Source organism: Podarcis liolepis, assembly GCF_965112155.1.
Source record: "Podarcis liolepis genome assembly, chromosome: 5".
In the NCBI taxonomy this organism is placed as follows: Eukaryota; Metazoa; Chordata; class Lepidosauria; order Squamata; family Lacertidae; genus Podarcis; species Podarcis liolepis.
The window spans coordinates 70,301,296-70,328,265 of record NC_139556.1 but is presented as its reverse complement, the minus strand read 5'-3'; positions in this window follow the sequence as shown (position 1 = coordinate 70,328,265).

Here is a 26,970-nt window from a genome sequence, read left to right as displayed (position 1 = left end):
TTACCATTCAGCTGGCTGGTTGGTTTGTATTATCTCATGTACTCTGTAATCATTTTTTCCTATGCGTTTTGAATAGATATATTGTATTTTTATTATTTTATTAGTTTATTTTATAATTTGTTGTTGATAAATGGTAGAGTGCAACACCAGTGCTGTGGGAAAACCTTTTATAAACACATTCGAACAACAACAACTTTGCAAGTACATTTAGGCTACTTTATCAGTAAATTTCATTGACAAAAATAGGCACTTGCAACACCCCAGTACTTACACCAATAATCAATGCTTGGGCCATGCTAACTGTACATTGATAAAGGCTCAGTTATATCCACTGTGCGCCATAATTATTTGCACTGATAGGTTTAATATGTAGAAATACAAATTTTCAACCTGTTAGCACCATTTCAGAAGACCAGCATGTGGAGCAGCAAGCTTTGAATGCAGGTGCCAAAGCCTCCTTCTTCCTTTTCTGGACATGTTTTCTTTTGCCATTCCAAACCATACCTTCCACAACACTGGCCCTTGTAGTGCTTGGTGGATAACTATGATGAGGATGAGGCCTTGGCAGCTTCCTTGAAGGCAGAACAATTGGTAACTTTTTTCAGGGAGCTCCCAGCTGGAGGTCACAACCTTACCACCATCCTTGAACCCAGAGGCTGAGGCTCCTTCCGTACCTCCATCTCCGCAGCAATGTAGAATTCAAATGTTGCAAAACAAGGTAAGAGTCCTTGAACAAACCTGCCAGCTACTTCAGGTGGTGTAGGAGGACTCAACACATTGCAGGTTTTGTCAGCCCACATAAGGCTTCCGATGGTTTTAATTTCCTGCTGAGACAGCATCTTCTTATAGCTACTGTAATAAGGCAGAGCTTCAGCCAGCAGGACTTGCTTGGAGCTGTCCAAGGTCCTGTTTATGTCTGCTCTCTTCATAACATAGCTTTTGACTGAATTGTTGTTGCATTTCTACCTGCACTCAAAAGGAAAGTAGAGTAATACAACTGGTACCTGCTTGGCTGCAGGATTTGCCAGAAGGAGGTGTACAAGCTGTCATCCAACTGTCTTAGGGACTCCATTCCAGATCTGTGTAGGGTTTACTCCTTAACCTTTTATTCCACTGAGGTTATCCTGCAAGGCAATGGGGGTTTAGGACCAGAGTTTTCCTTCTCGTAGATGGACTACCTTCCCAGGCCTAAAACCCTCCAGATGCTCCCCACTTCCCTTTACAGCACATGAAGTAAGTGCCTTCTTGACCATTGGACCTACTGTTGGTCTTATTTGCTCAATCTGCCAAAGGCTGTCTTCACATACAGGGGAAGTCTCTAACTCACCGAGGGCATGAGACCCATCATCGAATGCCCTGTAAAGCTCCAGCACATGAAGAACTCGGTGCACCTTACTGGGTTACCTAAAGAAAGACATTGTTCAAAGTGAGAATTGAATGCACAGCCTCAGTACTGCACCATTCTATAGCATAAATAATACAGTATTACATCACTGGAGTTCCTTTTCAAGTCTTCCCATGACTACAAATCGCCCTATTTTCATCCATATTTTTTGCCGCTGCCCAGCCATATTGGTTTCCTGATGACAAACCAGGTCAGCTTTTAGATGTTGTTAGACTAGGCATAGGCAAACTCGGCCTTCCAGATGTTTTGGGACTACAATTCCCACCATCCCTGAGCTAGGAATGATGGGAGTTGTAGTCCCAAAATATCTGGAGGGCCGAGTTTGCCTATGCCTGTGTTAGACTATAACTCCCATCATCAGTGCTTTGCTGTAATTCAAAACATTTGAAGCATCTTGAATGTGGAAAGCTGCTCCAAATAATCCTCAGCTCAATAATTTTGGGAGGAAATATAAATTAGAAGAAGAAGAAGAGTTTGGATTTGATATCCCACCTTTCACTCCCCTTCAGGAGTCTCAAAGCGGCTAACATTCTCCTTTCCCTTCCTCCCCCACAACAAACACTCTATGAGGTGAGTGGGGCTGAGAGACTTCACAGAAGTGTGACTGGCCCAAGGTCACCCAGCAGCTGCATGTGGAGGAGCGGAGACGCGAACCCGGTTCTCCAGATTACGAAGACTACCGCTCTTAACCACTACACCACACTGGCTCTAAACACCACACTGGCTCTAACACCATCATTTATGTTGAGATAATGGAAAGAGAAGAGTGGAGTGGAGACTATGTGACTCCAACTCCCATTTTGACTCAGCCAGTATATGAATAAAATGCATTATTTCAACTATAAAGCAGCAATGGATTTTAGTGATATTAAAAATAGTCATTTGCTTAGCATAATGCATTTTTAAAATGCTAATGATTCATAATGGTGTTAAACTCATCAAAAACTCATACCATACACACACACACACACACACACATATGGCTGGGCTAAACAGTTACCTTTATTCTGCTTCTATATGCTCCATAATGGTAGGTGAATGATATACTGCTTAGGCAATCCAGCAGTTGCAGGTTAAGATAATTTGGAGGGTACATTGAGAGGGAGAATTCTCCTCTTAAAGGCCCTAAATCTGTTCTTCCTTTCATCTGACTGTTTCAGCTGTCTATCATCATTCTGAGTTTACATTATCCACAGTTTCCCTGGGAGATAAAACTCCCCCTTCCCCATCATAGTTGCTTGCAGATTCCTTCCCTGTCACAATGTCCTTTTTCTGATGGTGGGATGTTGAAGATGAGGCAGAAAAGAGGGAGGGGAAAGTTCATGACAAAACTCTTCCACCATAGCTTAGCAGTGTGCATTTTTTAATTGACTAATAGTTATGCCAGTTTTCCTCCACTATGCTGGTCTGTAGAGAGAATGGTGTAAGCTTCCCGTGTTCCTAATATATGTCTGTATCATGCATTATAAACAGAGGTTTATAAAATTTCCTATATTCTACAAAGTTTCAGTGCACTCTAAAGGCAAAGATACCATCCAGCTTCTTCCATTTATAGAAGCTTCACATAAAAATGAATGGCATCAGCCTGCTGTGAGTTCCTATGCAGTCAGTCTGTACCAAGAGGATGACCATGTTGACCTCATTTGCCAGTTCACCCTCAAGCACTAGGAAAAGGTACTACCCTGCTGCTTGGAGAATAGCTTAGTAAGTCCTGCCCTCCTCCCTCCAGCCCTCACCCCTGTCGTTCTGCAGTACATGCCGGAGTTTGAACCTGAAGCACTTTTTTTGCCTGAAGAGTATAAGCAGTGGGAGTGCTTTGGTTTGGAAAATTATGTTTTGTTAGAGTTTATGGAGCACTGGTTGGTTTTGTGGGCTGCTGAACATTTCTTGTTGTAAGGAATGTAAACTTTTGCTGAACTCCTGGTGTGTGCTGGCTGCACAGCAAGTACATTAGTCTATCGGTTACGAAAGCAGTGGAGCTGATGTAACAGCAAAATGAAATATCAAGGCAGCTGTGCAGTTGCTCAGTAAAATACATTTCCTTTACCTCCATGGCTACATTTCTTTTTATTTCAGGGGTCTGTTGCTCGCCCCCATGCGGTGGGTCATCCCCTGTAAACAATAGGCAGCAGCAGCAGCTTTGTAAACAATGCATCTTCCCACCTATGACTGTTGCTTGTACAGTACTTCATCTGTTAATGTCAGCAGCTGAGAAACTGGACACTTTTAGAAAGCCTTGACAATAAGAATAAGGTGTTCTCCTCCAATGCATGCTTTGACATAATAGCATCTAATTAAAAAATAATCATAGAGAATAAAATATCCAATTTAAAGGCTTCTTATCAGATACCCTGATGTTTATTTCTGTTGTTCATTAATCAGCCACTGTGATCTTGGTTGTTTTATATTTGGCCTATGTTTTGAGCTAAAGGATTTTAACAGTTGTTTAATGCTGCTGCCTTTTATTAATTGTTGATTTGCTGATGCTTTAATAATATTGTGAGCTGCCTTGGTTGAGCTATGTCCTAAATGTGACATAGAAAGTAATTGTGTGTGTGTGTGTGTGTGTGTGTGTGTGTGTGTGTGTGTTATGTTGCCTCTTTGATCAGTCTTATCCTCCCCAAAACTGATTTTCCTAGAAATATCTATTGGGATTTTGTTACATGAATTTACAAGTAATGGATTGTTGCACCCTACATTTCAGGGTATTAGAGCTACTAGCAGTTTCATGTGCTTGTTGGTTGCAAATTCTAAGGGGGGAGGGAAAGCACAGCTTTGAAATCAGTGATACAAATCAATGTAGTTATCAAAGGCTCAGCTCACCATCTTGATTCATAATGGCATCCAACTATATCCAAACATAGCCCAAAAACCTGCTCCTTGATGTCAGGAAGCAGCATGCAAACTTTGTTTAAGATAACATAAGAGGTGTCCAAATGCATAGTAAATGTCACCCTCGATAGCTCAGCTGGTTAAAGTGTGGAGCTAATAATGCCAAGCTTGCAGGATCGATCCCTGTATAGGACAGCTAAATATTCTTGCATTGCAGGGATTTGCACTAGATGAGTCCCTTCCAACTCTACAATTCTATGATTCTATGAACAGACAAATGACTTTAAGACACTGCCTTATCCCTTATACACTCAGTATATCACTGCTGTCTGCAGCAATGTTTCTCCTGCAAGTTCCAATTATCTCAGAAGTCTATTCTGCAGTAACTTAGAGCAGTGTTTTTTGCATGGTGGCCACTGTTCTGTGGAATAGCATTCCCACTGAGATATGACACTGAGAAGTGTGCGCTACCCACACTTTCTGGCAACAATTGATGACATTTTTGTTCCAGCAGGCTTTCACAGCTGGGCAGATGGGCCTTTACTGTGAATGCCTATTTTGTATGGTTCTAGTTTTATTTTAAATGCAAGACAATTAACGATGATAATTATAACTTTCCAAAATAAATAACAGATTGGTCCCCTTAAAGCTGAAAGAGTACATACCAAACTCAAGGCTATGGGGATTGATTATACATATATTCTGCACATTTCAATGCCTTGTACATCAAGTTATTAGGGTAAAGGTTAGGTACAAAACAGCAGCAGAGTGTATTGATTCTTTTCCAGTCATCAGAGGAATACATCAGGTTTCCTTGCTGGCTCATCTTCCCTTTAGTCTATTTTTTGTTCAGCATTGTTAATTTCCTAGAGTCGTTACCTCTTCTCCAGAATTTCAAGGAAGACCATTACCAGCTACTTCAGTCAAATCACATGGGTGAGATGCTTCCAGTGTTATAAGTGAGGGAAAAGACTCAGTTATTTCTGGTCCAGTCTAGGATGGCTAAGGCACAAACTGCAACTTTGATTTCAAAGTCAGAATTCAGCAGAGCTAATGGAGATACAAACTTATTTGTTCTGTGTCTCTTGTTACAATTGAAGCAGGACTGAAAAATCTCACTTATCAGTGCTTGCACCAGGCGTTTTACTGCCCAAAGCACAACCCAAGTGACCCACCCCCTGAACTTAAGCCAGCATTTTACAAAGTCCTGTTGCACTCATGGTGCTACTTAAAGGAAGTTGCTCCCCACTCCAGTCCATGGCAGAACTGCCCCTGTATTTCTTTGAACACTGTGAGATCAGTACCTCTTGTCTCTCTTAGGAGAAACAGCATTAGGACCAGCCAGGAATTCGGCACATAACCCTAAAGCAATTATGTAAGTGCCTTGTCAGAAACATAGTATAATGAAGAAGGTCTGGGCACATTTGCTGAATATTAGTTAGCCTAGTTTCCTTTTTAAAAACAAACAAACAATTGAGTTTTTAAAATGACACCTGGAGCATAGGCAGCAAGGCAAATCCAGGGACAAAATATCTGCTCTGACTGGTGGTATGCATCTCTCTCATTTTCTCTGAAGAGGTACATGAAACAGACTTACAAGGAGAAGCATGGCGAGCCATGTCTATACACCCTCCGAATTAACTAATTATCTGAGAACACACATAGCAAGGTTCCATTACAGTGGTACCCCGCAAGACGAACGCCTCGCAAGACGGAAAACCCGCTAGACGAAAGGGTTTTCCGTTTTGGAGGCGCTTCGCAAAACGAATTTCCCTATGGGCTTGCTTCGCAAGACGAAAGCCCATAGGGAAATCTCCGGGGACCTCTTTTAAATGCTAGCGGTGGGGAGCAAAGCCTCCCCCCCCCCCCGTCTTCAGAAGAGGTCCAGGAAGGCTGGCGGGGGCCGAAAGGCTTTGCTCCCCAGCGCCAGCATTTTAAAAGCAGTCCGGGATAGCAGGGAAGCGCTTCCTGCTATCCCGGACGGCTTTTGAAGGCAGGAGAGGCATGCCGGCAAGTCTCCGCCAGCAGCAGCAGCGCTGCCGCTGCTGGCGGAGCGCTCCGCGAAGCCTGGGCGCGCTAATGTCAGCACGCGCAGGCTTCGGGATGCAGGCAAGTCTCCGCCAGCAGCGGCAGCGCTGCCGCTGCTGGCGGAGCGCTCCGCGAAGCCTGGGCGCGCTAATGTCAGCGCGTGCAGGCTTCAGGATGCGGGCAAGTCTCCGCCAGCAGCGGCAGCGCTGCCGCTGCTGGCGGAACGCTGCCGCTGCTGGCGGAGTGCTCCGCGAAGCCTGGGCGCGCTAATGTGAGCGCGCGCAGGCTTCGGGATGCGGGCAAGTCTCCGCCAGCAGCGGCAGCGCTGCCGCTGCTGGCGGAGCGCTCCGCGAAGCCTGGGCGCGCTAATGTCAGCGCGCGCAGGCTTCGGCATGCCGGCAGAGGTCCGCGAAGCCTTGGCCGGACAGCTTTTGAAGGCAGGCGAGGGGAGCAAAGACTTTCGCCCCCGCCAGCCTTCAGAAGAGGTCCAGGACCTCTTCTGAAGGCTGGCAGGGGGCAAAAGTCTTTGTCCCCCCTGCCTGCCTTCCCAGGGGCTTTTAAATCGCCCCGGACAGCGGAGAAGTCCTCCGCTGTCCCGGGGCGATTTTAAAATGCCGCCCGCCAGCATTTTAAGATCGCCCCGGACAGCGGAGAAGCCCTCCGCTGTCCCGGGGTTTTTTAAAATGCTGGGGGTGGGAAGAAAAGCCCTTGTCCCCCCCCCAGCCTTCAGAAGAGGTCGGGGGACAGACTGTCCCCGGACCTGGTCTGAAGTCGGTTTCCCTAGGAACGCATTAATTGATTTTCAATGCATTCCTATGGGAAACCGTGCATCGCAAGACGAAAAACTCGCAAGAAGAAGAAACTTGCGGAACGAATTAATTTCGTCTTGCGAGGCACCACTGTACATGATTTTTGAATGACAAAAAGGGAATTGTACTAGGAATAAACATTATACGGAAGATGATCATTTAACTTTACTGGTCCACTATTATAAGATGATGGCTGAAAGAAGTATAAAATGCTGGCATCATTTTTCTTTTTAAAAATATGCTAAACAGTTTCTTCTCAGAAGACTTAAATAATCAATATTTAATTACACACACTATAGCTTATGCAACAAAGGCTATTCCTGTTATACACACATACCTATCCACCTCTGCTGTCACCCTGCCAGTCCCTTAATTCTTCCAATTCATTCCACTCTTCTCTCTCCTTAGACACATCTTAATTTAATTATTGCAGATGATGTAATGTTTTTTGAAGCATAACTTTTCATCACTGCGGGACAAGCATTTGATAGAGTCTGGATTTCTTATGTCGTCCATCAGCCCTTGTTAGCTTATCATTAAGTTTCTTTGTAAGGACAAGGAACCCTTTTCAGGCAAATGACTTTGGTCCTCTTCATACTTTACATTTTTAAAGGGATACCCTTTATTGTTCAGACCACAAATGTAATATGCAAACCTTATAAACATGTGCCTTAACACAGGTGACCAGAATTCCCAGTCAGCTGTAGCTCCCTGTGGCATGTAGCTGGGCTTCTTTTTCTGACATACCTTTGCTATGTGGTGAATGGTAGCTCCTTGAGTATGATGGCAGCATACAAGAGTAGATTCCAGGGGAATTGAAGTAGACATGATGGACAATGGCTAGATAGGATCATAGGAGTCTGACACTTAAAAATGGACGACCCACTTCAGAAGTTATCTGATTCTTTACTTGCATGTATCCCTAGGGGCAGTCATGTGGAGCTCCTTGAGAATGCTTGAACTGGGCTTTGAGACTGAGTTCTGTGAGACACCGAAGTGTGGCACCAATATCACTCTCTGGTATAGCATCAATATTTCTGGAGTTGGGATAGAGACAAAAATTTACCCATACTGAGTATCCTCTGAATTAAGTCAGTGCCCAGACCCAGAAACTTAATCATTGGCACCATAGAACAGAGATGGTACTGGAAAGATGAGGGAAAGCTCAGGAGAATGCAAATGGGCATGTTCAAATGCAATTCAAGAAGGTCAAAGGAGTCAGACAGTCTAAGGGCAGGTGGGAAGCAAATGAACTGGTTGAGTGGAAGGCTGAAAGGGACCCTGGTAGAATGCAGCAAGGAAACAAAAGAGCCTTGCTGGATCAGGGCAAAAAGCCTATCTATCCAGCATCCTCTTCTCACAATGGCCAAGCAAAAGCAGAGGCAGAAGCAGTTTTAGGGCAGTGCAACCAGTTTGGCTGCACTCAGTGCTGTGCTGCAGTGGGCACCACAACAATGCTGTAGAACGGTGCATAAGAGGTGGGGGGAATTTTAGCATCGGGAAGGGCATTGTTGAAATTTGTTAGCCATTAAATTTTAATTATTGTAGCCCACCTGGGGGCTTTAGGGTTAACATCAGACAATATATTATTGAATAATAACTAATACTACTTCACTGAGCTAGCCACTATGACCACAAGGTCTTGTTCCAAATAAGTAGCCACCAGTTCAAATCCCATTAGCTGTATACAGGCAAACCCCTGCTCAGTGCTATGTCCAGTTCCGTCAAGTGCTAGTCCAGTTCTGTCAAGTGATGGCATTCCTCTCCTCTGAAATGACCAATTTGGGGTCTTTGTGTGGGCTATTGTTCACACTCTGTGGGCAGAAGCTAGTGAACTTCTTTCCCCATCCAGCTCATGCATATCTTACCCTGCATAGTGAATTAGGGGTTGCAGATCTAGTGACTAAGTCCTCATTATAACAGTAAAAGACCTAGTCAGCTATCATTTTAAAAAGCAAAAGAAATGGGCAATAATACGCCAGGCAGTTGTTTGCTTAGAACACAACAACAAACTAATAACTTTATATTGTTCTACATCATAAATATGGAATGTTTTTGAAAATCAATATGCTTTGGCATACTGTAAAAAAATTAAGAAAATTCTATATTTCAAAGCATCCATCCTCTTAAGACTGTGAGGATACTAGAGGTTTCAATGTGTTTCTATTCAGAGCAGCTCTTTGAATGAATATGAGTACAGTGGTACCTCAAGTTAAGAACTTAATTCGTTCTGGAGGTCTGTTCTTAACCTGAAACTGTTCTTAACCTGAGGTAGGAGTTTAGCTAATGGGGCCTCCCGCTGCCGCTGCACCGCCGGAGCACGATTTCTGTTCTCATCCTGAAGCCAAGTTCTTAACCCGAGTGTGATGGCCTGGGATTCTGATTCTGAGAGTGAACCAGAGGAATCCCAGCCGGCACAGGAGTCCCCGCCTCCAGGGCCGGCTGAACTGGGGCAACGCGCCCGCTGTGTTCCAACGGTACATTAACCACGTGTTCCAGGACTTGCTGGACAAGTACGTGGTGGTGTACCTGGATGACATTTTGATTTTCTCCCGTGACCCGGCTCGCCACGAGGGCCATGTCCGAACCGTGTTGCAGCGCTTGCGGGAGCACCACCTGTATGCGAAGCTCAGCAAGTGCAAGTTCCATCAGCAGACAGTGGACTTTCTGGGTCACCGACTCTCTCCAGATGGGGTGCAGATGGATCCTGGGAAGGTGGCAGCGGTTCAGGAATGGGCGGCACCTCGGAACCGCAAGGACCTACAGCGTTTCCTGGGGTTCGCCAACTATTACCGGACCTTCATTGCGGGTTACGCTCGTCGCACTACCCCATTGACCCGGCTACTGCGCCCCAAGACGCCGTTTTCCTGGGACAGCGAGGCAGAGGAGGCGTTTCAGGGGTTGAAGGCCTGTTTCCAGAGAGCGCCGATCTTACAACATCCCAACCCCTCTCGACCCTTTGTGGTAGAGACCGACGCCTCCAGTACGGCTCTCGGTGCCGTCTTGTCTCAGCAGTACGGACCTGATGCGCCACTCTTACCCTGCGCCTTTTATTCCCGCCAGCTCCTGCCAGCGGAGCGTAACTATACTGTATGGGAGCGGGAACTACTGGCCATCAAGGTGGCTTTTGAGGTCTGGCGCCACCATCTTGAGGGGGCACGACACCCGGTGGAGGTGAGAACCAACCACCGGAACCTGGAGTACCTCTAGACCACCCGCAAGCTGAACCAAAGGCAGATCCGGTGGGTGTTGTTCTTTTCCCGGTTCCAGTTCCGGATCCGCTACATCCCTAGCTCCCAAAACCAGAAGGCGGATGCCCTGTCCCGGAAACCTGAAGACAACGCAGACACGGTACAGCAGGCAGTACCCACCACGATCCTACCACCGGCTGCATTCCTGGCCACCCAGGAGGCTGAGCCACTGCAGGCTCGGGTGCGGAAACAGCAGCGGGTCGACGCTTGGGCCCAGGAACGACTCCAGGAACTGGCCGAAGTGTCATGCCCTCAGTACCCGGGGCTGGTCCTGCATCAGGGCCTTCTGCTGCACCACGGGCGCCTGTACATCCTGCCAGGGCCGCTGCGGGCTGAGGTTCTCCGGATGACCCATGATGCTCCAGCAGCGGGGCACTTTGGGCGGTATCGGACCACCCATCTGGTAAGCCGTGAGTTTTGGTGGCCCCGTCTGAAGGCTGGCGTGGCTCGCTACGTCGCTGGATGTGATGTCTGCCGGCGGGCCAAGGGGCCTACCGGGCGACCCCCCGGCCTTCTTCAGCCGTTGCCGGTTCCACCACGTCCTTGGCACACGGTTTCTCTGGACTTTGTAGTGGAGCTACCCCCGTCTCGTGGCTGCACCTGTCTTCTAGTTTTCTCTGACCATTTCACAAAGATGGTGCACTGTGCCCCCTGCCCATCCGTACCCTCAGCTAAGGAAACCGCTCAGCTGTACCTTCAGCATGTCTTCCGCCTGCATGGCCTACCTGAGCGTGTGGTGTCCGACCGTGGCGTTCAGTTCACGTCCCGGTTTTGGTGTGCTTTGCACCAGGCCCTCGGAACAGAGGTCTGTCTCTCATCTGCCTACCACCCACAGACTGATGGCCAGACGGAACGGGCGAACGCGGTGCTGGAGCAGTACCTCCGGTGTTACTGCAGCTACCAGCAGGATGACTGGGTCGACCACCTAGCATTGGTGGAGTTCGCTTACAACAACGCGGTGAATGCGTCCACCCCGCAGACCCCGTTCCAGGCCAGTTACGGTTTTCATCCACGGTTGTTTCCGGATGTGCTGCCGGCATCTGCGGTCCCTGCAGTGACAGAGTGGCTTCAGGCGCTCCAGTCTCAGCAACAGCTGTTGATGGAGCAGCTGCGCCAGGCCAAGGAGGCGTACAAGGTCCAGGCCGACCGCCACCGCCAGGTGGGGCCGGAACTCCACGTTGGTGACCTGGTATGGCTCTCCACTCGCCACCTCCACCCTTCTCGACCTTTGCGGAAGCTGGACGCCCGTTTCACCGGCCCGTTCCCTATCGTGAACCAGGTCTCGCCTGTGGCATTCCGTCTCCGGTTGCCCGCAACCCTGAAGGTTCACCCGGTATTCCACAGGTCCCTTCTGAGTCCGGTGGCCCCACCCGACGAGTTCCACCCGAACCGTCCCCGACCGCAGCCAGTTTTGGTTCAGGGAGAGCCTGAATACGAGGTGGAACGCATTCTGGACTCCCGATACCGCAGGGGAAAGCTGCAGTATCTCATAGACTGGAAGGGGTATGGACCGGAGGACCGTTCCTGGGAACCAGCGACCAACGTCCACGCACCTGCCTGCCTCCGAGAGTTCCATGCGGTGTACCCCAGCAAGCCGGGTCCAGACCCTCGATTGAGGGGGGCTCTGGGAGGGGGGATGGTGTGATGGCCTGGGATTCCGATTCTGAGAGTGAACCAGAGGAATCCCAGCCGGCCCAGGTGTCCCCGCCTCCAGGGCCGGCTGAACTGGGGCAAGGCCTAGATTCTGAGGAGCCTGCACCTGTGCCAGATCCTCAGGAGCAGGCACCAGGTGAAACCATTCTGGCCCCAGAGGTGCTTGAGGACTCAGTGCCTACAGGTGAGCCTTCCCCGGGGCCCAGTAACCCTTCGGCCTCTCCTGAACTGCAGAGGCTTAGGGCAGAGAGGCGAAGGGAACTGGTTTCTCCCAGGAGGAGTACTCGCCTTAAGGCCAGGAGAGGCGGGACTCCTGGGGGCCGGGACCGCCCCTGGCCTTAGAGAAGATAAAGGGCAGTCAGCCCGGTCCCAGGTTGTGGGAGCAACGTCGTCATTGAAGAGCTGTTTCGGCCAGCATCCAGTCCTGTTCCTCCAGTGTTCCTGTTCCCCGCCCGGCTTCCTGCTTCTGATCTTCGAGTGTTCCTGTCCCCGCCCAGCTCCCTGTTTTGGACCTCACCTCGCACTTTGTGGACTATCTCCAGGCTAGTGACTTAGGACTGAACTTGGACTACGGTAACAGTAACCTTCCCCCCGGGACCAGCACACCGAGGTACTATTTCTGGGTTAGCGGAATCTGTAACCTGAAGCATCTGTGACCTGAAACGTCTATAACCCCCGAGGTACCACTGTAGAAACCTTTTTCGGGGGGGGGGGGTGATACAATGTACCAACAACTTGAAGTGCTAATTGCCTTTTTGCAAAGTTTGTCGTTTCCCTCCCTAGTTTGCTTTTGTTCCTAAAGCAAACCTGAGTGATACTTGCCTGTTTGCTTTGGATTGGGGAGATCTTGCAAGCGATGAGAAATGGCAGATGGGAAGCTAACTCTGAGTGGTTTAAGAAGCAATAAAACAATTGATTGGTATGCCTAATATTTACAAGACAGGTCTGAAGGAATTGTTTTTGAAGAAATATGTGCCACAAAAAGGAGCATAATTCAAGATTCCTCTTGTCTCTAATGTGTTTTCAGTGATTTATTCCTAGTAGATACATAAGTTTCTGAGTGCATAGCATTATGTGAATCCATACATCTATCAGAAATACTTTTATACACATCTGAGGAATAAGTATGCATAATTTATGCAGATGTAAACATATTTCACATGAATTGCATTATATCTGACTATTAATACAGCTTGCCTAGTTTATCACAACAAATGCTCTTTACCTGTTCTTCCTAAAACTTGGTATTATAAATTATGATGTGCCATATGCACTCCACTATCAAAGATTAAAATTACCAAGGGAGTCAGCAAGGAGTTCAATGATAATTACGTTTTTCTCCCATCATTGCCTTTCTTGGTTGGATGCTTTTTCATAACGAGGGATAGTATTATTCACTGTTCCTTGCTGTGGTTCCATATATCAGACTGAACACATAATATACCTTTCTCTCTATGAACTTGCCTGAGATTTCGACGAATGTGGTGTGCGGCTTTTTAATTTTTCTGCCAACGCAAGAAAAAAGAAAAAAAGGCCAGCACTTTTCAGATTCACTTTAGCAATTGTTTGGCATCCTTACTTTCTTCATTTGAAAGATTTATAAGTTACAAGCTAGCAGTATATTTCAATAGAAGAAAAGAATAAAGTCTCCCAACATTCGTGCAATGGAAATAAATGTTTTGAATGCTAATTACTACATATGTAACAAGTTAATTATTTCAAGCTAACAGAAAGCTGAGATAGCAAAGAGTAGTTATAAGGAGTATTCAAATCTTCCTTTTAAAAAGGGTGAGTAACTGATGTGTCAGCCAGCAGGCTGCTAGATGAAAGGAATAATAGCAGTAAGTATGCACTTGGAATACATATGATAAAGACAATGGTCATGATTGTTTTTTCTCCCACCTGTACCACTTAAATCCAATTACTTGAGTATCTGGCTATGCATTAATCTCAGAACGCAAAACTAATATAGCAATTTAGTCCTCCACACTTGCCACCCTACCTCTGTAGAGAGTAATTGTTGTGTTGTCTCTGACATTAGGTAATAGAAAATAGGTAAAAACAATGACTTCTCTTGGTATAATATGCATACTATTGGATTGCTTCAAACCCATGAACAATGGAACTGGATAAAGAACAGATTATACATCAAGTGGTGGACAGAGCTAGGTAGACAAAACTATCTGAAGTCATGGCAGAAGCACAGAACATGACCCCATAATTTATTGATCTAATTTTAAAGTAGTTTACTAAAGAGAGCATACTATGTCTCAAAGGAATTACATGTTAATGGTTGGTTCGATTTGGAGGCGCTAAGAGAAATCAGACCTTGACTACTTTTCCATAAGAGGCAGACTGGATGTGTTAGAATATGCATGAGTAAGAATGACTATCCGCCTTTAAAGCCAACTGACTTTAACGGACTTGTAATGGGAAAACATGCCTTCTTGCTACTATAGGTGATATTTCAGACTCTTCCACTCTATCCCTAGCAAGAAGCTATTTTGGCTTCAGCACTAAGGACAACAGGAATATATCTTAAGGGAAAACTAAAAACAATTAAAAACCATTCTCAACACTACCTAAGGCACACTTTACAATATGGTCACATTAAGCAGCTATATACTTTACTAGAAAACTGGCCCACCTATCTGTCTGCCTTCCAAAATCTGATGTCCTCCACAGATTTGGGGTTGCAGTTCTCATCAATCCCAGCCAGCATGACCAATGGTCTATTCCAACCAGGACTGGCAGTAAGTCTAAAGCAGAGTTGTGTTCCAAGCCTTAATACCTAAGATGCCAAGGACTGAACCTGGACCTTCCTGCATGCAAAACATGAGCTCTACAACTTAACTGCAGGGCTTCATGTATCATGGCGACAGAACAGAGTGGCAGCAGCATCAATCACTACTGCCAGTCTGTTTTATTGATTCCATCCTACAATCTAATGCTTCAATGTTGGAAGAGCCTCGTGTAGAGTGTCATGAAGAACTGTTTCACCATGGATAGGTCTGATCTTTTGAAAAATAGGTCTGCTAACTTGGGCAAATGTCCTGCTGGCCAAAGCTGCTGTCTCGGCCTCCAGCAGTAAGTGCAGGGGCAGAAAATCTACCAAAGATTACCAAATGGCAAACCTTATATATCAAGGGGAGTGCATCCCCATCAAGAACTGGCTGAAACTCCATACTAGGAGATCTCCCATTCCACCCAACAGGGGCACCAACTAAGTGGGGTCCTGGGTGCCTGAGCAACCACAAATTGTAAATGAAGGGGTCATGGGGCCTTCAAGATTCAACTCAGGCATGCTACGGGATGTGCTGACATCACTTGTACATGCTGCTGTGACATCAGTATGCCCTAGGCACCTGCTGCCACGGGGCCAAGGCAACACACCTATCACCCAAAACACCTCTGTTTTCTTGGAATTAAGCTTCAGTTTCTTAGTCCTTATCCAGCCAGTTATGTCCTCCAGAATCAGATGAAAAGGAAATGCAGAACTGCATGTCATCCTCGTACTGATGACAATCATGCTTGAAGTGTAGGACGAGGTGGAACCTAGTCCCCATTCCACATATAGAAGCTGACTAGACTGACAGTTGAATCTTTTTTTGCACAGTGGTGACAGGATAGCACCTTGCACTGCATCGGAGGCAGAAATATAGTTTAGGGGCCAAGAGCTCTTCCCTTCAACAGAAGTCAATGGTAGGCAATGGGCCTTAGGAGCAACAGCTAGGGGTTGCAACTGCAAGCTCCAAGCTTCTGCCACCCTAGACAGTCACCTAACATTGGCTAATGGTACAGATGGCCCTGATAACAATCTAGCCCAAATATCCAGATGATTGCTATGTAGATCAGGAATGGGGGATGGAGAATGTGTGGCCCTCCAGCTGATGTTGGACTCCAACTCCCATCATCCCTGACCATTGGGCATGCTGTCCTATATCATCTGAAAGGCCATAGGTTCCCTGTATCTGATGTAGACGTTAAATAACACGTAATCCTGTACTGACTTCCCTGGTTGTAATGAACCACCAAAGTCTTAGGCAATCATATTTCCTATATCTCAGAGGACAAGGACTGAGCCTCAAATCTTCTGTATTAAAAAGAGTTGACTGTCACTGAGCATGGCACCACTGGAAATCTGCTTAATAGCAATTAGGAAATTCCTTACAATGATGCCATTTTAATGCCATTTTGAGCCAGGAAAAAAGAGCCCAAGCAGCGTGTTTTAAATGATATCAGAGCAGATGAACATACATCAGCTGTGCTCTGGAGCTGCCCCAAATTAGCACTGGCATATGGCAGACAAAAAAAAAATATATAACTGAGTCAGTTCTCTCTCTCTCTCTGTGTGTGTGTGTGTGTGTGTGTGTGAGAGAGAGAGAGAGAGAGAGAGAGAGAATTCTGCCCCGAGACTACAACCAAGTTGGCAACTTAGAAAACTAATGCACAGAAGGAAATAAATGTAAGAGATGGAGAACACTGCCTTTTAAAAATGTAGTTTAAGTTATTAAAAGATCAAAGTCATAATAGGTAAGAATAGCACTGGGATTATTTAACACATACTAGTTTTACATCTGTTCTATTTCTGGTCCTCCAAATCTGCTGCGTGGAATGTGTTGAAGTGATCATAATTAGGAATCATTCTCTGCAAGCTATGAGGAAATGCTGTATTTCAATTCCAATTTTTCATTATCTTGTACTTGTGATAGCATAAGACCATCAGACTCCAAGATGCTATGATTATGCTTTAGCTTAGTAATTTGTTCGATTTTACTCACTGCTCTTTAATTTTCCTTAACATTATAATCCCCAAGTCAATTTCCTTTGTAATACAGTATAGATGTTATGCAACAATGATGATCGCTATAGGAAATCATAGGCTGCTTCTGTGCAAAGAGACACATCTCTTCAAGTTTCTGAATTTATCAATTTAGAGGGTGGTGATCGAATGGAATAGACAGCTGTGATTGTTTTGGAGGAATCTATGCTCATAATGAAGAATGGAATACTATTTGTTTCATTATTATTCTATGGGAACTTTTGTTTATGGGGAAAACAAAGCCATTGGGACTTTCAGTTTAATGATTAGGCAGTTCTTTTTTTAAAAAATGAATAGAAATATAGTCCCCCCCCTGCCCCCGTTAGAGGCTCTGGAAACTCAGAAGGAGGAATGTCTGGAGCACTTTACAAACAGCAAAAAGGCTTTGAAGTCATTATGAGTTCCCAAGGACGCAGCAGCCAACTAGCTGTCACTTGGTAACTCTGCACAAGGGATTTTGAGATGTGGGGAGGGGCTGCCCATGTGTCAATCACGTGATGCCATAATGGCATCATGTGAGTGACAAATGGGGAACCCCACCCAGCTGCCACATACGACCCATGAAGTCAGTCCTGATAAGGATCTGGCCCATGGAGCCAAAAAGGTCCCCCACCCCTGGAATAGAGCTTTCTGAAAGGATAGTAGGAACCAGAAGCCTTATTCTATGTGCAATAAGCACAAGTGACCTTTGCCCAATGGTGCTGTGGCCCTCAGATTGCAGCAAAATACTGGGTAAGGCTTTTCAGTCTCAATGTATAAGTGGCATGAAGCATGTGATGCAGGCCTCAGTGGAATCTCTTTGGGCGGCAGCGGGAGAGTTATTTATGGGTTCTATTTTGTTAGGGACCAGGGCATACATGCCTATGGCCGGAGTTTACAGCTGAAAAGTCAGCAAGATCATGTCCAACAAAAACATTTCCTGGATCAGAATTGCAAGAATCAGATTCCAGACAGCGGGGGGAGGGGGGGAGGCACTATAGCCATGCAGAGAGAAGAAATATGCCAGTAAAGAAAAGGGTATAGCATACTGTAGTCTGCTTCTGTGTTGTGCTTGGTGGGGCACTTCTGAAGGAGGGGCACATCCAAAAACCCATCCTCCATTGAATCCATGGATGAGGCTAGAAAAAGGTAAATGTGCATAGAAGTATTTCTCCCACTCTTGCTGTTATGTCATAGAGTGATGTTAAGGTCAGGTGTGCATGGCTTCCTAAGGCACATGACGTCTTTTCATCTCACCGACAGGATGCAAAGGTATTTTTTCTTACTTCACACAGCCAATTCAGAATTTGGGCAGTGCTGGGAGTCCGGTCAAAACCATGAAGGTGCTTGGAATCAGAATGAAAAACATGGGCATTTGGAGGGCTTTCAGATAACATTATCCCACTGCCATTGCCTCCCTCTAAGCGCCACTGTGGTACCAAAAATGTTCACCTGCAAACATCTGGTGCAGCCCTGGGGGTGTATTGTACTGTTGCTCCTAAACATATGCACATAACGAGCTTTCACTTTTTAGTTCTATTTTTATTTAGTGTCTCGTATCACTCAGGACCTACAGTTGTTGTTCATTAGCTGGTCTGTCTCCTTCTGTGTAATTTAGTTTAAAAGAGTAAAGAGGTCTTCTTTTGTATGCCAGCTGATTATATACAATTACATCATCACAAAGATTAACAGAAAGCGGAGGTGCATGTCCACCTACTGTGGCGAAAAGGTTACCCGTAATATAATGAAACATTCAAGGGCATTATGCTACAGAACTAACATCAGGCAACAAAAGCGATGCATCTGCTGGAAGCACAATTAGATTAGGTACATGTGTTAGTGTCTCTACCACTTAAACATAACAATGGATTTTTATTCAGAGGGGCACCTTGTGAGATTAATGGTAGTAATGAAGTACAAAATATTTCCTTCCTAAGGTATCTAATCCAAAAACCGGAGAAAACATAATCATTTTGCCCATGAGGGATAATCCCTTGAGGAAATCTTGCAGAAAAATAATGTACCGCCGTATCTCATCCCACATATGTCAACAAAAATGACAAAAAATGCCCCACCTGTGTTGTGACTCAATGCAAGGAAGCCCGGGAGTGTGTAGAGAGAAGGGGAAACCAAATGAGCAAAGCTTTGAAAAAGATATAAAGCCACATGGGGAGGGAAAGAGAGAAAAGTATCAAGGCTCCTACTGCAGTCAAAGAAAGAATAGAAAGGAAAAAAGAATTTCATGTTGGAAATTACTATGCTCTTCTCATCTCTGATCATTGGGACCACCTTATGTAGACCAGTTCTGTAAAGGACTTGGTAGGCCTTTGTTACCCAACTTTGGTGAAATCCTAGAGACAGGATTTTGCAAAATTAGCCATTTTTTCATACATGCATAATTTTATTTATATGCTGCCTTTCCGCAGTTCAAACCAGGCTCAAGGCAACTTACAACATGAAAAAATACATAACTGCAACATAACAAAAGTAGTCACAAACATCAAACAAAACATCAAAATATACACAACCAAACTGAGCAATTTTCACATAAGTCACAGGATCTAAAATAAACATGCAAAAACCAACAGCAACAACAGCATCACCAACAAAAAAACCCAAACAACACCCCAGCCCCAAAGTCTGATATTTCCAATTTGTTTCAAAATGGTGCACATGTGTGCACACATCTCTGTGTGTGACAATGCCCATAGAAAGAATTCATATTTACTGCAAATTACATTTGGGAGATAATGGCTTGAATTTATCACACCTAAAGTAAAGACAAACTTTACTTTTTTTCTCTATAGAGCTATATTTCTCAAATATCTTCCTACACATAGGTTTGTCTACTATTTTGTCTAACAGTCTCTGCTGATCTGACAATTTCCCCCTCCAGAGATTTTTAAAAAAATAAATTCAGTGTTTCTTTTTTCCAGTATTAATTAAAATTAGAGACAAAGTAATGCTCTTTCTTTCCCCCTCCCTCTCCATATTCATCTGGTTCCTGCTGTGCATCTCCTTTCAAATCTGTTTAGAAATGACATTCTGCCCTATTTAAAAACTGACATGTCACACAGAACAATGTACACAAAAGATTCAGAGGTGACTGCCAGACATCCAAAAAGGCTACGAACCAGAGTTAAGGTTTCTGGTTGGTACAAAGTCATGTGCAAAGTCATCCTGTCCCTTGTGAGGATCCAGAGAGCAGACCTTGAGGCAATGACAACCACACACTATGATTTAACTACAGCAGAAGTATCAGTGCAGCTCTGACTCAAGTAGGGTTGCACTCATTTCCAAAGATCATCATTATATCCTTGAGATGTAGGTCAGCTCTGTCCCTTTCCCTTCCTAGTGGGGATGAGAGCAAAATATTGTTCTCCCACCTCAGAGAGTAATTTGTAATGGAGCTTTAGATTTCGAGCTCAAAAAGAACCAGCAGCAGTAATTCAGTTATTCCAGAAAATCTACACATCTTTTCTCAAAGTATCACTTCTCTAGTGAGGAAATCACACATTTTCCAAGCACTCAATCCAAAATCTGTTGCTTGGTGGCAGTGGCAGCAATGGCGGAGGTAACTGATTAATAAAAGAGCACTGCTTTCAGAAATAAGTGCTTTAGGGACTGTGACTTCCCGAGTGCCATGGAGACCATGAGCAAGTTGCTACTGAAAATAAGAGTTTATTCTTGTAAAAGAATTATTGGAAACCCAGTACATGTTGACAAAATCTTTGTTAGACAACTGTAAACATATACGCATAAGTGAACGTTAGAATGCTGCATAGTACTCAACCGTTTACCATAAAAATATGCCTGAGAAAATTGCTGCTAGATGGTACCTATGGCATCGACACTGGTGAGTTTTGTAACTAATGAGTTACACAACTCTGTCTGTCTCCACACTATTCTGAATGCCTTTAAAAAGTGTGTGTATATATACACACAAAATCTCCCCACCCCTTCTTATTACTATCTTATCTTTACAGACAGAGTGCTGCGCTACTGTGCAACTCAGGTGTGAAACTATTCATCTAGCCTTTTTATTTAGTGGGCCAGATTCTGCTAACAAGTCTTGCAAGTGGAAGCGTGCACAAGGACTTATGCTAATACAACAGGGCTTTCCACCTTCTCCCCTCCCCACCCCAAGAGAAAGAAATATATTTGTGGGGAATTGTAATTTCAGACCCTCCAAGTGCCCCTGTTTTCCAACGACAATCCCGGATTTAAAGAAGCTGTCCCAGTTTCTGGAGATAAGTAGCTATACAACCTTGAGAAGACATCTAAAGGCAACCCTGTATATGGAAGTTTTATTGTTTATTGTTTTACAGTATTATGTTTTTATATACTACCCAGAGTGGCTGGGGCAACCCAGTCAGATGGGTGGGGCAAGAAGAAGAAGGAGGGGGGGGGGAATGGGACATCTCCATTTTCATCAGAGCAATGTTGGAGGATATGTGATATGTACAGTTATATGTTCTTTGTTGTTTGCAATTTTTAAAAAACACTAATTATGTGTGCCCAAAGCACTACATTGTGATAGCATATGCCTATGAACCAGAAATTCAAAAGTAGGTCCCCCCTACTGTGCCCTAAAATGTGGTCGCTTCTTTGTTTATTAGGAAAACCATGCAAGGCCTGTGAAACAGCTGCTTTTTCAAACAAGTTAGTTTAATTTGGCTCTTGCTTTGATGTGGTATAATAATATATACAAAAAGAAACTAGGATGAGCTCAGGCCAACATGAACAAGAGCACAGAACTTTACTATATAAACACAAGCTTAGAATCATTTTATCGTGTCTATTATTTACCCAATGGTAATGGCCCCTTTGCTAGTCGACACCACTATTATTATCTGCTTTTATCATTAATGCTTTGAGTCAGTGGCTAATGCAGAGGTGACAAATCACAGAAATGCCCAGCACTTTATGGTTTTAGCTCTAAGCAATGTCTTTGTAGTTCATCTCTCCTGTGTGTATCATGTTTCTTTTAGATGACTTTTGTTCTCTCCCTCTCTCACACATGACCACATTTATAATTAAACACTTCCAATCATATTTTATTCACACACAACCAATTACTAAAACTCCGTATTGTCTAGTGGTGATGCATATTAAATTAAAAGTGGGGAAGTGCTAGGACTAGAGAGCATTTTCTGATTAACAGTTAAGCATTCCATGAACTTCAACAACACTCAAATGAGTCTGCTGGCCCAGCAAGAATACTGCATTAACCAGCCACTAGTTGCATTAGCCAGTGGGAAGGATTTACATGAATTCTAACAACTGCCATAGCTTTCTTTTTGTTTGGAATTGGTTTGCCACTGTTCTAGAAAGAGAGAGTTGGGATCCCATTCTTGGGACGCTACATTCCACTGTGTGTAAAAAGCAGAGGCATGTGTCCTAAGCATCCTTGAGTGAAACCATCTAAGCATGGAGGAAAGGGTGTTATCTTGATCTTATGGTCACTTTCCCCAAGGATAATTTGGTATTATCCTAAAGCTTGGTTCCAGATCCCTGATCATCTTGGTCACCCTCCTCTGGATACATTCCAACTGATCAATCAATAAATGGTACTTCCACATTTTTTTTAAAAAAAGTTCTCACAACATTTCTCACCAGTGCATCCCTGCTCTTCACAATGATGCAGCAACATTCACTGAGGGTGAAACAGAGTCATCTTCTTTTAAAATTCTTATCGTTATATATTTCTTTTTGTAAATAATGACTAGCAACTGTTAAAACAAAGGCTGCTTCCATTTTAGCACAGTGCAGTTGACCAAATCACAGACTGACTTGTGCCACAAGTATAGCCAACAGGCTGCTTAGAATTCTTTTGGAGCAAAAAATAGAGGATAACAAATGGCAGATGCCATCCTTATTATCATGAACTCTTTTTGTGCTGAAATAAAGAAGCAGCCTCTAAGTTCTTACTGTAACATTTCCACTTTCTGTTTAAAAAACCCCTCATAAATTTCTTGTGAATAACCATCTGACTGTGAAAACTACATTCTTTCTACCACATTGTAGCAACAGTATGTCCTGCAGCTAGTAATATATATGCATTATACATTTATATTTATCTTTCCAGAATTGCTAGCCACTTAGTTTGCACATAAAAAACTGTGATATATTGTGGCAGGGGGTCAGCTAAGTAAAAAGGGCATAGGGGGCATTGGAAACTGCTTCTCTGTTTACAATGCCACAGTTGTCCTGAATTTTTTCCCAAAAATGCAGTGCTCCATCACAGAAAAGAGAACTAGAGACTGTTTGTTATAACATGAGTGTCGCTGCTGAAGCCAATGTATCCTGCAGTTTTATACATAAAATAAGCGTTCAAGAGAAGATTGGTTTGACCTTATGGATCCTAGTGACAGTTTCCACATGTAAAATGCCACTGGATTCAATTTAAAACTTCTGACTGAAGAATCTAACTTGATGGAAAACAGTGGAGCATTGCTGAAGTTAACACAGATCTGACACATCCACCGGTTTATAATCTGGCCAGTTAATTATCCCATTGATTACCTGTACAGATGCTGAATAATTATTTGAAACACATAGATTTCATCAATGTTCCCTGTCACATCATAAAAGCACTCTCATATCTTGACTCCTATGTGATTTATAATGCCAGACTCACATGCTGCTACTAAGACCCAGCAACCACCCCTAGAGCTCAAAGGAAATATCAAGTTCCATTATGTTCCACCTTGGTAACGCTGCTTTGTCAGAGGGGCTTTGCTTCACATGCAAGAGAAGAGTTGATTTGAAGCTCTAGGCACATTTTTGAAAGTAAACTTGAAAATAATACCAAGAACTAAACAGAGATGCAATATGCAATACAAACGCTGAACAACTGGATACTGTCTTGCTTCTCATATATTAGTTCCCCACAGGCAAATTATATTATTTTTTGACTCTGGGAGGCTCAACATGTCAGACTTCAGGGACTTGGGCTTGACTTCCAGAATTCTTAAATTCTTCCTTTCTTTCTTGACTTCTAACCGCATCTTTCATCGCCAGGGCTTTTCATTTCGTTTAATATTTCTAAACCGCTTAGAGATTGCACCCCCAGGGACAATTTTGGGTCCTGCTCGACCCATTAACATTTCCTTGCTGTACTTCCCCTGTTCTTTCCCTTTCCTTTGATCTTCTCTTGCTGCCTTTGTGTATTGCTGTATCTTCCCTACATCATTTGATGACTAACATACAACAGTGTCAGAGCAGCAACAGCAAACAATAAGCAGAACAAAATTCAGTGGCAAGGCCAAATGCATGCTAAAGTATATTTAAATCGTATGACTATGATTCTCCTTTCATCCCCCACTTTTGCATCCTTTCAAGTAACAATAACCTTGAAGATCTGCAGTGGAACCACAGCATGGAAAGGAGGAGCATGGAACCATTCATTCCAGCTTCTCTCCCGCCAGAATTATTACCCAATACTATTACTTCTTTCCTGACTCTGTTGACAGACTAAGAACTACCTGAACCAAAGTTGTTGGACCATGGGCATGTGGGGGTGGGGGTGGGAGGAGACAGTTGCTTCACCAGGTACTAGCTTTCATTTTTTTTTAAAAAAAAAAGAGGAATCAGCTTCCAGCATTTGTAGAAGAAGAGTTTGGATTTGATATCCCGCTTTATCACTACCCAAAGGAGTCTCAAAGTGGCTAACATTCTCCTTTCCCTTCCTCCCCCACAACAAACACTCTGTGAGGTGAGTGGGGCTGAGAGACTTCAAAGAAGTGTGACTAGCCCAAAGTCACCCAGCAGCTGCAAGTGGAGGAGCAGAGACGCGAACCCGGTTCCCCAGGTTATGAGACTACCGCTCTTAACCACTACACTACACTGGCTGCTCTCAAAATACGGTTTGAAGCTCAACATCAAAAAACCGAAGATCATGGCCACTGGTCCCATCACCTCCTGGCAAATAGAAGGGGAAGAAATGGAGGCAGTGAGAGATTTTACTTTCTTGGGCTCCATGATCACTGCAGATGGTGACAGCAGCCACTAAATTAAAAGACGTGTGCTCCTTGGGAGAAAGGCGATGGCAAACCTGGACAGCATCTTAAAAAGCAGAGACATCACCTTGCCGACAAAGGTCTGTATATTTGTAGAACCAGAGATATGAGGAAAAATGAACAGGCACAATTCTTCTCACTTTTTTGGGTGAGAAACTAGCCTGTTCCCACTGTTCAATATTTTAATCCACCTGCCCCTGGAAAAATCCATGTGGGTGCTCATGTCATGGACTACAACTTCTATCATCCTTGACTAGTAATATGCTGACTAAGGATGATGAGAATCCAGTAACATCTGAAAGGTCACAAGTTCCCCACCCCTGTTTTAACAATTCTTGTAGATCCATAATTGCTGGTGTTGATTATCAGACTAAATTGAAGTGATTCTGCAATCTGAGAAACTTTAACAAATGATACATCAATGTATGGTAATCAAATTATTTCAACACTGACTCCCAAACATATGAAGCACTGAAGTATATTGAAAATGACGGTATTTTTGAAAGACAGGAGCTTTGATTTCAAAGTTTCTAATCACAAAGTATTAGAGATGATGTACTCTCTGCAGTTTGCTCTGTTGAGTTATTATTTTTACATAGATTAAAGATTTTTATGTGGACTTAATGCTGAGTTTTAGAAGACGTTGTAATGAAATACAAAACAGAATGTAAAGAGATTGATGAAAGTACCCTGCCTAACAGTGTGTCCATTGCTTTTAATGGTTATATAGTATATGCTATACTATCTTCTCATAGGAATCTGTTTGCTGCTTAAAGTTCATGGCTTCACGCCTTTGCACTCAGTCTCTTAAAGTCATTGATAAGAAACACACTTTAAAATGTGTTAAACTGTGGATAAATATTTTATAAGCAACATGTTCGACTTGCCTGTATCTTTAATGGGCACAGTATTTCACAGCTGCTGGCTTCCAGGGAAACCGACTAATAATATCACTGCTCAGGAGTAAAATTGTGATGTAACTGGCCATCTCATCATGAATTAGGCTACTGTGGTTTTTCATTTTCAGTGGCTGAAACTGTAAATGCTGTATCATCATTATTATCCTTCTTTTTACCTTACCCTGTACCATCAAGTATAATAAAAACAGCAGCAGTTTGTATGCTGCCTGAATGGGGTTCCATCCATCACACTCTTGTTTACAATTCTCAATAAATGCACTGTATCTTTTCCCAAACCTTCTGCTGTAATTTCTTTATGGGTGGTCAATTATTTTTTATTGTGTGCGTGAAATACACTCAATAGAACATAGTATGTGGTACATCAGGGGTGGGCTACCAAAGGCCCTCCTGATGTTGTTGGATGACAATTCCCATCTTCCTTGGTCCCTATGGCTGGATTAAGGTTGGAGTTCAACAACTTCTGGAGGGTCACAGGTTCCACGTTACTTTGTCTAAGGACTCAAATATTCCACAGAAATTATCCATGAATATCAGTTCACTAAAGCATAGAAAACAAAGAAACTCAGTCCTGCTCTCATTTTATAATCATTTAAAAACAAAAACAAAAAACCAAGCTAATCAATAAATTTACTTTCTGTGTGTTATTGTGCTGCTACAGTTTTATCTGGAAGAAATGTACGTTTCACTCAAAGTATAACCACCACCACCCTGTGAGGTAGGTTAGGCTGAGAGACAGTGACTGGACCAAGATCACCCAGTGAGCTTCATAGCCAAGTGGGAATTTGAGCTCTAGTCTCCCAGATCCTAGGCCAACACTATGCCACATGCCTTCTCAGAATTGTAGTCATTTGTAAACCACTGGGAGCCTTTTCTTTCTTTTATTGGCTGAACAGTGAGATATAAATTCTTTAAATAAATGAATCTATCCAGAAACCTTTTCTAATTTATATGCTGGCTTGTTTATGCTTTAGCTGCCCTGCTCAGGCAGAAGTGCCTTTCTACTAGTACAAGCCACTTTTGGATCCAAGTCGCTATGCTCTTGTAGAATGATTTTCCTCAATAAATCCTTAGATTCCCTTAGAAAACTGGGCATTGGTTGATTCACAAGCATCCAACTTATTGATTGCAATAAAAATAAGATCCGTTGTTTACTAAAGTAGCAATACACACCACCAAATTACTCAGCAGTTCTTCAAGACATTTATCACACTAACATGATCATACATTTTTTCCCACTGTGGTTCTGTACA